Genomic DNA, 14,685 nt, shown 5'->3' on the forward strand with positions numbered 1-14,685 from the left:
AAGTTTATACTTTATTTGCTTCAGTTGCACTTCATCGATAGGAACCACAACGCGGAAATGTTATCATAGTGGATGCAAGTTGCTGAACGTTTTTGACAACCTGGACTGCGCTATCATTGCCCCTTGTGCCGGTGTGGCCTGGTATCGACTGTAAATAGATTGATTCATGGAGATCTTTCAGCTGCGTAAGACGTCTCAGGACAGTTTTCGACTTTCCCCAAAACTGCTCTTGCGAAGAACTAAAGAGCACTCATGGAATCAGTGCCTACCTTGACTGTGTGTGAGCCGTGCTGCAGCTCCCGTTGTGGCTATCTGTAGGTTTCCGTCCTCTGTTGGAGGCCAGACCGAACCGTTTAGTTGACATGGTTGTGGTTGTCTGTCTTCTTCTCGTGTTGACTGGCGCCACTTGGATTCGCAAGTGTTGCCTTTCCGCTAGTGACAACAGCGGCGGTTATCGATATGTAGTAACTGTGGCCCTACCTTTGGGGCGACGTCGATGCTCTCTGTTGGGTCGTGCCAGTGTGCAGTTCGGTTGGGGACTCAGGAGGAGCGAGGTCCGCACAGTGTGCTCACCAGTCTCTCACGCTTTTGTTTATTTACTTTACTGTCCATCGAGTAATTGGTTTCACCTATCCTCACTACAAAATCTCACTGTTACTACGGATTTATTGCTAATAAATATTATATTTCGATGTGTTAGCTTTCCGTTATTTAAATCTGATTGTTACTGATTTTCAGGTGTATATTAAAACTTTTGCACTTCAGTTACTGCATTCGATGCGTAGGATTTTTTTTTTCCACTAGAGGGAAACAGTATCCATGACATCAGCAAATGGAGTATGGTGCGGATATGTTTCATCAAACATATTCCTTATTAGTTCGTCAGTCACAGGAAATGAAACGGTCTTGTAAAATATATATATACAGGGGGATTCAAAAAGAATACCACAACTTTAGGAATTTAAAACTCTGTAACGACAAAAGGCAGAGCTAAGAACTATCTGTCGGCGAATTAAGGGAGCTATAAAGTTTCATTTAGTTGTACATTTGTTCGCTTGAGGCGCTGTTGACTAGGCGTCAGCGTCAGTTGATCCTAAGATGGCGACCGCTCAACAGAAAGCTTTTTGTGTTATTGAGTACGGCAGAAGTGAATCGACGACAGTTGTTCAGCGTGCATTTCGAACGAAGTATGGTGTTAAACCTCCTGATAGGTGGTGTATTAAACGTTGGTATAAACAGTTTACAGAGAATGGGTGTTTGCGCAAAGGAAAAAGTTCTGGACGGCCGAGAACGAGTGATGAAAATGTAGCACGCATCCAGGAAGCATTTGTTCGCAGCCCAGGAAAATCGACTCGCAGAGCTAGCAGAGAGCTGCAAATTCCACAATCAACTGTATGGAGTGTCCTACGAAAAAGGTTAGTTATGAACGTCAACTACCCGAGGCGATGGATCGGCCGCCAGGCAGCCCGTGACAGAGCACTTCATCACTGGCCTCCAAGAAGCCCTGATCTTACCCCCTGCGATTTTTTCTTATGGGGGTATGTTAAGGATATGGTGTTTCGGCCACCTCTCCCAGCCACCATTGATGATTTGAAACGAGAAATAACAGCAGCTATCCAAGCTGTTACACCTGATATGCTACAGAGAGTGTGGAACGAGTTGGAGTATCGGGTTGATATTGCTCGTGTGTCTGGAGGGGGCCATATTGAACATCTCTGAACTTGTTTTTGAGTGAAAAAAAAAAAACCTTTTTAAATACTCTTTGTAATGATGTATAACAGAAGGTTATATTATGTTTCTTTCATTAAATACACATTTTTAAAGTTGTGGTATTCTTTTTGAATCACCGTATATGGTGACAATTTTTGAACAATATGCAAGAATGTAAATTCGTTACAAACTACGGCGTTCACACGCATTATTCAAGGCGTAAACGTCACTGCAGATAATATTCGGATTTAGGTAATGACACATTCGATACGCCTGTCATCATTGGCGATGATGTGCCGCAGACGAATAGCGAAATTCTGCACGATCCGCTGAAGTGTCGGAACTTCGTTGCTGTCGACCGCCTGAATGGCTGTTTTCAGCTCAACAATGATTTTGGGGTTATTGCTGTACACTTCGTTTTTAATATAGCTCCACAAAAAGGAGTCGCAGGTGTTCAGATCCTGAATATGGCGGCCACGCGAGGCCCATGGCAGTAACCTCTCGGTACACTAGAGCCAGAATGCGGTTCCCAAAGTGTTCCTCCAGGACATCAACACTTACCTGCTTCGACGGGGTCGAGCTCCGTCTTGCATGAACCACATCATGTCGAAATCAGTATTAATTTGGATAATGGGGATGAAATCATCTTCCAAAAGCTTCACGTACAATTCGGTGGTCACCGTGCCATGAAGGAATATCGCACCGATTATTCCGTGACTGGACATTGCACACCATACAGTTACCTGTTCAGGGTGAAGAGACTTCTCGATCGTGAAATGAGTATTCTTAGTCCACAAATGCGCCAGTTTTTCTTATTGACGAACCTATGCAAATAAAAGTGGGCTTCGTGGCTAAACCAAACCATACAGCGCATTGTTCCATAAAAACACGGGAGAACTGCCGGATGTCAGTAACGTCCATCCACGATATTTCGGCGCAGAGTCTTCTGGCCATCTTCAGGTGAGTACCACTGCAGTAGTACTGGCGAGTACGCGCTGAGCTCTGATATTTAAAGCCATACTGAGGTGACGACATTGCGCATGCGCTGCTCAGCGTGCGCGTTCACAACAACTCCGTGCGCTGCACCTCGCGCCCTCCACGGTGAAAGCTTGGCGTATCGATATCAGGTCGATTTTCATCTTTATGCAGATAACTTCGTCGACTACGAAGTTTCTCATAACAGGATTCCAAACAGAGCTTAGCTGATAACCGCTATCTCGATTGATGAGAGTCTCGTTGTCAGACAATCTTATTTCCACAGATTCATTGATAATCGAACTCCAAATGTTTGAAGTATAGGCCAAAATTTTTGTTTCGTTGTAATTCATGAAGTGGTCTGTGGAAATACAATGTTCGACGATTGCGGACTTGGTGGGTTGGAGCAGGTGAGTATGCCGCTGGTGTTCCACAATACGTTCCTATATCATTGTATCATTGTAGTAGTACTGACGTGTACGTGCTGAGCTCTGCTATTTAAATCCATACTGAGGTGACATTGCGCATGCGCTGCTCAGCGTGCGCTTTCATAGCAACTCCGTGCGCTCCGCCTGGCGCCCTCCAGGGTGAAAGCTTGGCGTATCGATATCAGGTCGATTTTCATCTTTGTGCAGAAACTACGTCGCCAAAAACTATCGGTTTAAACGTGGCAGATATATATGATATAGGATTTGCCGCATTCACACGGAATCTTGTAAACACCTGATTTACGCAGGCCCAGATCGTCTTTAACGGATCTCACCAGTTATGAAATGTTGGAAGGAGGGAGAAAGATGACTCTTACTTGATACTTTCTCAATATTCTGCCTATCCGTGAAGAAATATTCCCAATAAATGGTAGATAAGCAGTAGCCTTGAAGGCCGCTTCCTCTTCCTTGTTCCATCGTTTGTAGGTCTGCATCACTCTGTTCACTTGCCTAGTTGAAAAGCCATTTTTCAGAAATACTTTTTGCAGGTATTCCAGTTCCGCTTCAAGACTGTCGCCGTCAGAGATGGTAGGGGCACGGTGGATTAAGGTTTTGAGAACGCCCATTGTTTGTGGTGGATGGTGGCCACTAGAAGCTTGTAGATACTGGTCTGTATGAGTGGGCTCTCTGTACACCGAGTGACCAAGTGTGCCATCACTTTTACGTCGCACCAAGACGTCTAAAATGTCTAGCAACCATCTCTCTCTATCTCCATGGTAAACATTATGTTTTCATGTATGGAGTTCATGTGACGTAAAAATTCTTGGAGACGGCCCAGACCATGAGGCCACACTATAAAAGTGTCGTCAACGTATCGCCAAAATACACTTCACCTCATTGGCAATATGATTGGTGCAGACATTACAGCGTTGTTTGAACACACTCTCTCCCCTACATATTTTATATTTATCAACGGATTTTACGATCAATCTGACAGTGTCGCCATGGGGAGCCCTTTGTCTCCCCTGGTGGCCAATCTTTTTATGGAAGATTTTGAGGAGAGAGCACTCGACTCTGCCACGTTTAAACCGATAGTTTTTGGTGACGTAGTTTCTGCACAAAGATGAAAATCGACCTGATATCGATACGCCAAGCTTTCACCCTGGAGGGCGCCAGGCGCAGCGCACGGAGTTGCTATGAAAGCGCACGCTGAGCAGCGCATGCGCAATGTCACCTCAGTATGGATTTAAATAGCAGAGCTCAGCACGTACACGGCAGTACTACTACAATGATACTCACCTGAAGATGGCCTGAAGACTCTGCGCCGAAATGTCGTGGCAGGACGTTACTGACATCCGGCAGTTCTCCCGTGTTTTTATGGAACAATCAGTACGATGGAAAACCTTTAAACATCATACAGCGCATACTAATTTTCATCGTGCCCCGCTGCCAACCGTGCAGTGTCCTAACACAAACCGTTCAGAAGTTGTGACGATTTTATTTCATATGGTTCAACAATCTTCACCATAGAATCTTCTTATCTGATTCCTGTTTCAAATTGTAACTGCTCTGTATCCTAATCAAGTATAATGTAAGCTGCAACATTACGCATATATTCGTCAATACATTGAAGTAGGTACCATCAACGTCTTATTTCTCAAAGGCTGTCAGTACAATTTATGTTCAAATTGAATTTTTTTCCCACAACCTATTATTCACAGGCCAACGGCCTTGCCATAGTGGTAATACGAGGTGCATTCAAGTTCTAAGGCCTCCGATTTTTTTTATCGGGACTGGAAAGAGATAGAAACATGCACATTGTTTTAAAATGGGGCCACGTTCATTGTCAATACGTCCCAGAGATGGCAGCACCGTACGGCAGATGGAATTTTACCGCCAGCGGCGAGGATGAGAACTGTTTTAAATACTTAAAATGGCGACGTTTTCCATACTTGAACAGCGTGCAATTATTCGTTTTCTGATTTTGCGTGGTGTGAAACCAATTGAAATTCATCGACAGTTGAAGGAGACATGTGGTGATGGAGTTAAGGATGTGTCGAAAGTGCGTTTGTGGGTGCGACAGTTTAATGAAGGCAGAACATCGTGTGACAACAAACCGAAACAACCTCGGGCTCGCACAAGCCGGTCTGACGACATAATCGAGAAAGTGGAGAGAATTGTTTTGGGGGATCGCCGAATGACTGCTGAACACATCGCCTCCAGAGTTGGCATTTCTGTGGGTTCTGTGCACACAATCTTGCATGACGACCTGAAAATGCGAAAAGTGTCATCCAGGTGGGTGCCACGAATACTGACGGACGACCACACGGCTGCCCGTGCGGCATGTTGCCAAGCAATGTTGATGCGCAACGACAGCATGAATGGGACTTTCTTTTCGTCGGTTGTGACAATGGATGAGACGTGGATGCCATTTTTCAATCCAGAAACAAAGCGCCATTCAGCTCAATGGAAGCACACAGATTCACCGCCACCAAGAAAATTTCGGGTAACCGCCAGTGCTGAAAAAATTATGGTGTCCATGTTCTGGGACAGCGAGGGCGTAATCCTTACCCATTGCGTTCCAAAGGGCACTAGGGTAACAGGTGCATCCTACGAAAATGTTTTGAAGAACAAATTCCTTCCTGCACCGCAACAAAAACGTCCGGGAAGGGCTGCGCGTGTGCTGTTTCACCAAGACAACGCACCCGCACATCGAGCTAACGTTACGCAACAGTTTCTTCGTGATAACAACTTTGAAGTGATTCCTCATGCTCCCTACTCACCTGACCTGGCTCCTAGTGACTTTTGGCTTTTTCCAACAATGAAAGACACTCTCCGTGGCCGCACATTCACCAGCCGTGATGCTATTGCCTCAGCGATTTTCCAGTGGTCAAAACAGACTCCTGAAGAAGCCTTCGCCGCTGCCATGGAATCATGGCGTCAGCGTTGTGAAAAATGTGTACGTCTGCAGGGCGATTACGTCGAGAAATAACGCCAGTTTCATCGATTTCGGGTGAGTAGTTAATTAGAAAAAAAATCGGAGGCCTTAGAACTTGAATGCACCTCGTATCTGTTCCCGCCAGAACAGTTAAGCGCTGTCGGGCTCCGCTAGCACATGGATGGGTGACCGCCCGGTCGGCTGGGCGCTGTCGGCTAGCGGGGTGCACTCAGCTCTGGTGAGGGCAGTTGAGGAGCTACATGACTTAAGAAGTAGCGACTCCGGTCTCGTAAACTGACAACGGCCGGGAGAGAGGAGTGCTGACCACATGCCGCTTCATATCCGCATCCATTGACGTCTGTGGGCTGAGGATGACTCAGCCTTCTGAGGCCTGTTGCGATGCAATCACTCACGAAGCGGTAATTCATGGTCACTGCTTCGTTCTGCAATATTATTAGGACCTGTAAACGGTCCATTGCGCAACATTCACCTCTAAAGCCAGCTTGTTCCATTAGTTGATTAAAACCCAACATTTTCCTTGCGTTTGCTGATGATTTTAGTGAATATCTAGCAAATTACAGAGAAGAGATGGAAAGCACATAAATTCTAGGGCTGCTCCAACATCTTTCCTATGAAATATAATAGTAACAGAATTGTTCGAGTTTTAAGCAACAGTCAAGCTCTGCAGACATTTTGTACAGCAGTTTTCAGGTTTTTGTTGCGCGACTTTCTCTCCAGTTGTAATAACTTCTGTTAAACCTTTGTAATCTCATGGTGCCCACACGACTCTCACATAACGAATGACAATATACACCTCATCTCGTGTCAATTTTGGAACGTTATTGTTTGAATTCTTAATTCTCTACGCTTTTCGTTCAGTTTTTGAATTACGAGTATGCAAACATTTGACTCGATGTTAGAATGCTTGTACAATTTTATCTCCGCTGTCAGTTGTTCTGCCTACTTTCATTTTAATAGTGAACTTTCTGATCTATTTTATTCGTACGTACATTGCTTTTCAGTTGCTTCTATTACGACATTTTCGACCTATCTTTCACATCCTCATGAAAGTACTTTCAAACATTTTGGTTTAATTCAGTATATTCTGTCATTTTCCTACTGTCATTTGCTCGAAGCCGTCGCTTCGTTCGCAGCTGCCTCGTTCCACTTAGCATTTTCTTTTAACTTACTCTGTTGTACCTACAACATCTTTGACAGATTGGTTAAGTTCTTTATGTAACTGTCCCTCTCTCTTATATTTGTATAAATGGTGCATTCGCTTCTTAATTAACTCAGCGAAGTCGCACAATGGCCAAATCACTAATATCGCATTCACAAGGATGACAGTACAGTTTCCTATGTAGTCATGTAATTAGACTATTTGTACTCCCCTTAAATTTTTCAAGGCAAATGCATGGATAGATAGAAATGATTTCCGTCTCCATCCTTCCTCAAACAAAACATCTGCCCCTCATCTAATAACATCTACGGTGACGAGAGATTAAATGAAAATTTATTTTCAGTCATGAAATTACAATTAGGTTATTAATATCGCGTTTGGGATTATTCGATTTGAGTGAAAAACAGTGCCTCCGTACACAACTTTCTTTTCAGTATCTTTCAGCTTTTCGTAAAATAGCAAGGTACAGAGCAGCAAAACATTCTGTTTGCACAGTGACTAAGCTCAGTTTGTAAAGAGACTATGTGTGTAGTACACTGTTCTCAGACAAAAACTCTACCGAGCGAGGTGGTGCAGTGGTTAGCACACTGGACTCGCATTCGGGAGGACGACGGTTCAATCCCGTCTCCGGCCATCCTGATTTAGGTTTTCCGTGATTTCCCTAAATCGCTTCAGGCAAATGCCGGGATGGTTCCTTTGAAAGGGCACGGCCGATTTCCTTCCCCATCCTTCCCTCACCCGAGCTTGCGCTCCGTCTCTAATGACCTCGTTGTCGACGGGACGTTAAACACTAATCTCCTCCTCCTCAGACAAAAACTCTATTGTTGTCTCAGAGGAAGGAGTATCAGCATGCTAGTGTGACGTATACCGCATGTATTTCTTTGAAATGTTAAGTTCTGGAGACGTGTGAAGCAATATTTCTTACCATAACACACTAAACATGGGGTTTGAGGTGGTGAGAAACCATGTAGTGGCACCTTCTTGAACTCTCATGTCGAGGGATTTTCAACCAAGACGCAGGTAAAGCGTATAAAGTATGAGCGAACTTCCCTTTTGGATTGAAGTACTCGGTCAAATGAAGCTTTCGAGTAGCAGCCGAGGGACTACTGCGTGCCTGCAGAGTGTATGCTATAGAATGTTCCCGTTAGAAGCGTGGAAACAGATACTGTGGTGTCACCGCCAGACACCACACTTGCTAGGTGGTAGCTTTAAATCGGCCGCGGTCCATTAGTACATGTCGGACCCGCGTGTCGCCACTGACAGTGATCGCAGACCGAGCGCCACCACACGGCAGGTCTCGAGAGACTTACTAGCACTCGCCCCAGTTGTACGGACGACGTAGCTAGCGATGCACACTGACGAAGCCTCGCTCATTTGCAGAGCCGATAGTTAGAATAGCCTTCAGCTAAGTCAATGGCTACGACCTAGCAAGGCGCCATTAGCATTACATAGCTTGTATCTAAAGAGTCTCACTTGTATCGTCAAGAGCGATGTACCACAAGGATGGATTAAAGTTAAGTATTCCAGGAGCTACGTACTTTTCTTTATAGCATTCATTACGTATCCTGTTTCAGACCTATCTACTAGCCTGCGTGAGTTAACGCGTGCCTTTCGGCTACTTCCAAGTGGCGTGGTTGTCTTACTACGCCACAACAGATATCCTATCTTCATGGCATCGGCAGAGACAGATAAGGAATTAAAAGCCAGCCACATAAAGAGTAACTAAGAAAAACTGCGTCTCGGAACAAACAGTAAAGCGAGCCTGTAAACAGGAGTGCCTACGCGGGCCCCGATCAGCGGTACACCACAATCAGTCTAGCTATTGGAAACCTCTCCGAATTGCTGTGAAAATGTCGTTGGTTTCAGGGCGCTTCTACCCTGTACTCGTTTATAGCACCTCAAGACAACTTTGTACAATTAATTAATATATAATACATAAAACGTTCCAAGTAGAGCAGTTATTTAGTGCCGCATCTATACAGTGTGATTTTTCTTTAACGTATAAAACCACCAAAGCGACGTAGATGACGCTGAGACAAGTAATTTAAAATGAGGCACATGTGGTATCAAATGACGGGAAATACCCCAGACTTGGAGGAGGAGATTAGTGTTTAACGTCCCGTCGACATCGAGGTCATTCGACACGGAGCACAAGCTCTTACTGTATCAAGGATGTGGAAGGAAGGCGGAAGTGCCCCTTTCAACGGAACGATTTCGGCATTTGCCTGAAGTGATTTGGGGAAATCAGGGAAAATTTAAACCTGGAAGGGCCGGACGCGGGTTTGAACCGTCGTCGTTCCGAGTGCGGGCGCAGTGTGTTAACCACTGCGACACCTTGCTCGGTCCCAAAACTGGATGAGAAATGTTGAATGTGTGACCTCACCAGATGACGTACCTCTCCGAAAGTGCATTGGTTATGCTTGGATGTGAAGGGTTGATTGAGAGATACAATACCTGCATTAGAGCAAACTGCAAATTCCTGACACGTTTTGTAATGAGATCTGTTATAAACGTAGAAATTACAGCATACAGTCGTCGTTACACCAGAGTAAAAGCTATTCTTATTTTGTGTAGTTTTTTCCTTTTGTCCCTCCATTTTTGTTTACACACATTATTTAGTAAAGAAAATGTAGGTCATTCACTGGTAACGACCGAATTCAGAAGCTGATCCTCATTTATTTTTGACCACCAGACCGGTAAATAACATAATAGATCCTGCCTCAGTGGAAATATACAGCTGACCCAATGCAAGAAGTATTGCCTGCCCGACGCAAGGTTGGAACCCTGGGAACCACAAACTAAAGTCGCGCACGTAAGCCCGGAGCCACACCGGCATGAATAAGTGATAAAACTAGTGAAAAAAACAATCTAGATCACGTTGGTTATTTTATTTTAAATGACCGGTTTAGGCCTAGTTTTAGGCCATCTCCAGAATAGCACTGTGAAAGATAAAAGACGTGTATTACATCAAGAACTCAGTGTTCAAAAATGTTCAAATGTGCGTGAAATCCTAAGGGACTAAACTGCTTAGGTCATCGGTCCCTAGACTTACACACTACTTAAACTAACCTATGCTAAGAGAAACGCACACACCCATGCCCGTGGGAGCACTCGAACCTCTGGCGGGAGGGGCCGCGCAGTCCGTGACGTGACGCCTCAAACCACCCGGCCACTCCGCACGGCGAAGAACTCAGTGACTTAAAGTAATTTATACATATTAAAATCGAAGATTCGTTACCAATCAGGTGAAAATGACGACGGCCAGAACAGTCAGAAGACCTCAATCACTGAAACTGCTGCTGTTGGCTAGGCAACATTGCGTTATATAGATCTGGTGAGAGCGTTTTTGTGCTGGATAACGTCAACATCAGCCAATGAAGAACGGTTTACGTAAGTTACGTATCATTTGAACATTTATCTAAAAGTGAATAATTATAAAAAGTACTTCATATAGGACAGAACAGCTTGCTCAAAATGGTGAGTAACTGCAATAAGATTATTCAAAATTATTCCTCTTATTCTTTATAGTACCATCTGGCGGAAATAATTTATTTAACTAGTATGAAATATCCATAGCGTCGGCTATTTGATGAATGGGACGCGTTTCCAAAATAAGCTAATGGATGTACTAAAATAATTATCGTTTATGAAAATTATGCAGTAAAAACAGTGTGCCCTAAATAATAGAAAATATAGTAGAACATTGCCGCACTCTTCTGGCCTGAACTTGCTATCTACGGACACTGTTTTCATGAAGGCGTCGTAGCAAGATGGCCAGCAATTATCAAAGATGTTTACCATGGAACCAGGTGTTACCATAACGACTGAGGTCCATCGCAGCTGTCAAAGGTAGTCAGTATGGTGTCTTCTGAGGTACAATTATTCCCATAAGTTGCCAGAAAAAAACTTGTCATACTCGTAATACAGACATGTTTTGCAAAAGAACAGTAGTGCTTGGGAGCCGATAAAACGTTATCTGTGATGAAATTACGTCAACGTATGAAATCTGTCAACTTCAGCTAATAGATAACGACTCTTCAATTTTAATTTTAAATTACTTTATTCTAAGTCACTGACGCCTTTATGTAACTAACACTTTTTCTGTCTTTCGTAGTGCTATTCTGAAGATAGTGTAAGACTAGGCCGAACTCGGTCATTTTAAATAAAATAACCATCGCGATCTAGACTGTTTTTTCACTAATTTTATATAGCTTACAAGATCGTTGTTTCCCAAAAACGTTACCGAAAATTTTGACTGAATGTTTGACTTCGGTTGGGATAATCGGGTGCGACAGACCGATGGCCTCAATCGCCGATCGTTCTGCGAAGTACATCATCTGGTGAGGTTCAACATTTGTGATCCACTTTTGGAGTATTTCCCGACACTAGCGGCCCCATGTATCTCACATTAAATTACTTGTCTCGCGGTGATCTACGTCGCTTTGGAGGTTCTTTAACGTTAATAGGGATCAACCTGTATGTGAGGCGCCACAACAGCAACGGCACAAAATCAGGAATATTTCATCAAGAGTGTTTGAGTTCGATGACTCCAAACTGAGTCTGATTCTTTCGTACCTACAATGACGCCGTATAGGAATGTACCAGAAAGGGGATGCTACTGTGGCGTCATTGGTGCTTTTGATTTTATGCCAAGCATAATTTACCGTAAGAATTTTCTGTAAATTGAGAGTAATACATGCGAGGTTAATAAGTTCTGACACACAGGGAAAAACACCACCATCCCCTTTTGTGATCCATGAAATTCTCACGATTGTATTATGCTAAAAGAAAGCGGGCGGAAAGAGTATCCCTTCATCGACACTGGAACAGGTAGACGAGATGTAGCGACAGTCAGCTGGTTTTCGAGCCGACATAGTTGAAGGTAACTTCTCATGTATGTACTCGTATGTAGTTCAGTGCCCATCTCAGCTGTTTTACACACACCAGCAGGGTTCAATGAGTTCACTTCGAGACTGTCAAGGATTAGAGTTGAGAAAGGTGTGTAACATGCTCATACCTGTGAGTCTGAAGTACATTTCAATCTGAAACATTGTTCCTAAATTACACTCCTGGAAATTGAAATAAGAACACCGTGAATTCATTGTCCCAGGAAGGGGAAACTTTATTGACACATTCCTGGGGTCAGATACATCACATGATCACACTGACAGAACCACAGGCACATAGACACAGGCAACAGAGCATGCACAATGTCGGCACTAGTACAGTGTATATCCACCTTTCGCAGCAATGCAGGCTGCTATTCTCCCATGGAGACGATCGTAGAGATGCTGGATGTAGTCCTGTGGAACGGCTTGCCATGCCATTTCCACCTGGCGCCTCAGTTGGACCAGCGTTCGTGCTGGACGTGCAGACCGCGTGAGACGACGCTTCATCCAGTCCCAAACATGCTCAATGGGGGACAGATCCGCAGATCTTGCTGGCCAGGGTAGTTGACTTACACCTTCTAGAGCACGTTGGGTGGCACGGGATACATGCGGACGTGCATTGTCCTGTTGGAACAGCAAGTTCCCTTGCCGGTCTAGGAATGGTAGAACGATGGGTTCGATGACGGTTTGGATGTACCGTGCACTATTCAGTGTCCCCTCGACGATCACCAGTGGTGTACGGCCAGTGTAGGAGATCGCTCCCCACACCATGATGCCGGGTGTTGGCCCTGTGTGCCTCGGTCGTATGCAGTCCTGATTGTGGCGCTCACCTGCACGGCGCCAAACACGCATACGACCATCATTGGCACCAAGGCAGAAGCGACTCTCATCGCTGAAGACGACACGTCTCCATTCGTCCCTCCATTCACGCCTGTCGCGACACCACTGGAGGCGGGCTGCACGATGTTGGGGCGTGAGCGGAAGACGGCCTAACGGTGTGCGGGACCGTAGCCCAGCTTCATGGAGACGGTTGCGAATGGTCCTTGCCGATACCCCAGGAGCAACAGTGTCCCTAATTTGCTGGGAAGTGGCGGTGCGGTCCCCTACGGCACTGCGTAGGATCCTACGGTCTTGGCGTGCATCCGTGCGTCGCTGCGGTCCGGTCCCAGGTCGACGGGCACGTGCACCTTCCGCCGACCACTGGCGACAACATCGATGTACTGTGGAGACCTCACGCCCCACGTGTTGAGCAATTCGGCGGTACGTCCACCCAGCCTCCCGCATGCCCACTATACGCCCTCGCTCAAAGTCCGTCAACTGCACATACGGTTCACGTCCACGCTGTCGCGGCATGCTACCAGTGTTAAAGACTGCGATGGAGCTCCGTATGCCACGGCAAACTGGCTGACACTGACGGTGGCGGTGCACAAATGCTGCGCAGCTAGCGCCATTCGACGGCCAACACCACGGTTCCTGGTGTGTCCGCTGTGCCGTGCGTGTGATCATTGCTTGTACAGCCCTCTCGCAGTGTCCGGAGCAAGTATGGTGAGTCTGACACACCGGTGTCAATGTGTTCTTTTTTCCATTTCCAGGAGTGTATTTGGTTGGTGCCTCAAATTGGCTACTTTTAAATTGTTGAACTTCCGTTTGCAAATTCAATTCCCTATCGCCTACAGAATAATTATCAAGTGAATCTAACAGTGTGAAAACTGTAAGAAATTTTATTTTACGTGCTAACGTGGAGCGTTTTGGTTCCTAGCTCAACTACAAAGAATTTCTCTCCAGGAGGCTTCGAGTGATATCAGGTATTTTTACGCGGCACCGCAGGAAAATGGCCTACGTATCGCGTGTGCCGATTCCTTTGAGGCCAGAATCATTGTACCTCCTCTAACGCTATTTATTTCTCGCCGTAACAAACAGGGAATTTTGGGACACGAAGCACCTTTAAATGAAAAACGCCACCACGCCAGGACTTCGACCTCTGGCGTGAAAACAACGAAATGAAACAGTGCGATACGCAACAGCACAGATGACACTCCCTGAATAATATACCACACTTTAAAGGGCACAAATGTTCAAATGTAACCGTGGGAACATTTGCTCCGCTCCGGCAACGGATGCGCGCACTGGTCCAGCGTCCGCTGTGCGTTTTGTACTGAAAATTGAAGGGTCATCTTCTCCATTCCGACAGCTGTTTGTTCACACGGACAACAAAAAGGAAAATTCTGAATTCACTCGCGCCGGGCAATATTTTTGTGTCTGCTGGACGGGGTAGCGCAGCTGGGTTCGTGTTTATTTTAGCTTCCACCGGGACCGTTGTTATTTCCTGCTATTTTGCACCTCCTCGTGGAAACAATTATGTTAAAGGATGCGCATTCGGAAATATTTCGCACGTTACATAATCCCGTCCCATAGAGTGCCGCAGGCGACTTGCAGATCAGCGGAAGCGTACATTTAACGTAAGAAGACGAAATGGAAATAAATAATAACGGCCAACTGCTTTGAAACAATTGGAACGTAAAATCGATTTGGAGCTTTCTCTCATTATTCGCGTTGCATTCTGTT

At 45.3% G+C, this 14,685-nt stretch overlaps 1 non-coding gene across 1 annotated transcript; it reads left to right on the forward strand.

Annotated features, from left to right (window-relative positions):
• Positions 1 to 7,792: 7,792 nt before the first annotated feature.
• On the forward strand, positions 7,793 to 7,865 carry Trnaa-cgc (transfer RNA alanine (anticodon CGC)). Its single transcript has one exon. It is a non-coding gene; the product is annotated as a tRNA-Ala (tRNA).
• The last annotated feature ends 6,820 nt before the right edge of the window (positions 7,866 to 14,685 follow it).

This window comes from Schistocerca nitens, chromosome 6 (genome assembly GCF_023898315.1).
Source record: "Schistocerca nitens isolate TAMUIC-IGC-003100 chromosome 6, iqSchNite1.1, whole genome shotgun sequence".
In the NCBI taxonomy this organism is placed as follows: Eukaryota; Metazoa; Arthropoda; class Insecta; order Orthoptera; family Acrididae; genus Schistocerca; species Schistocerca nitens.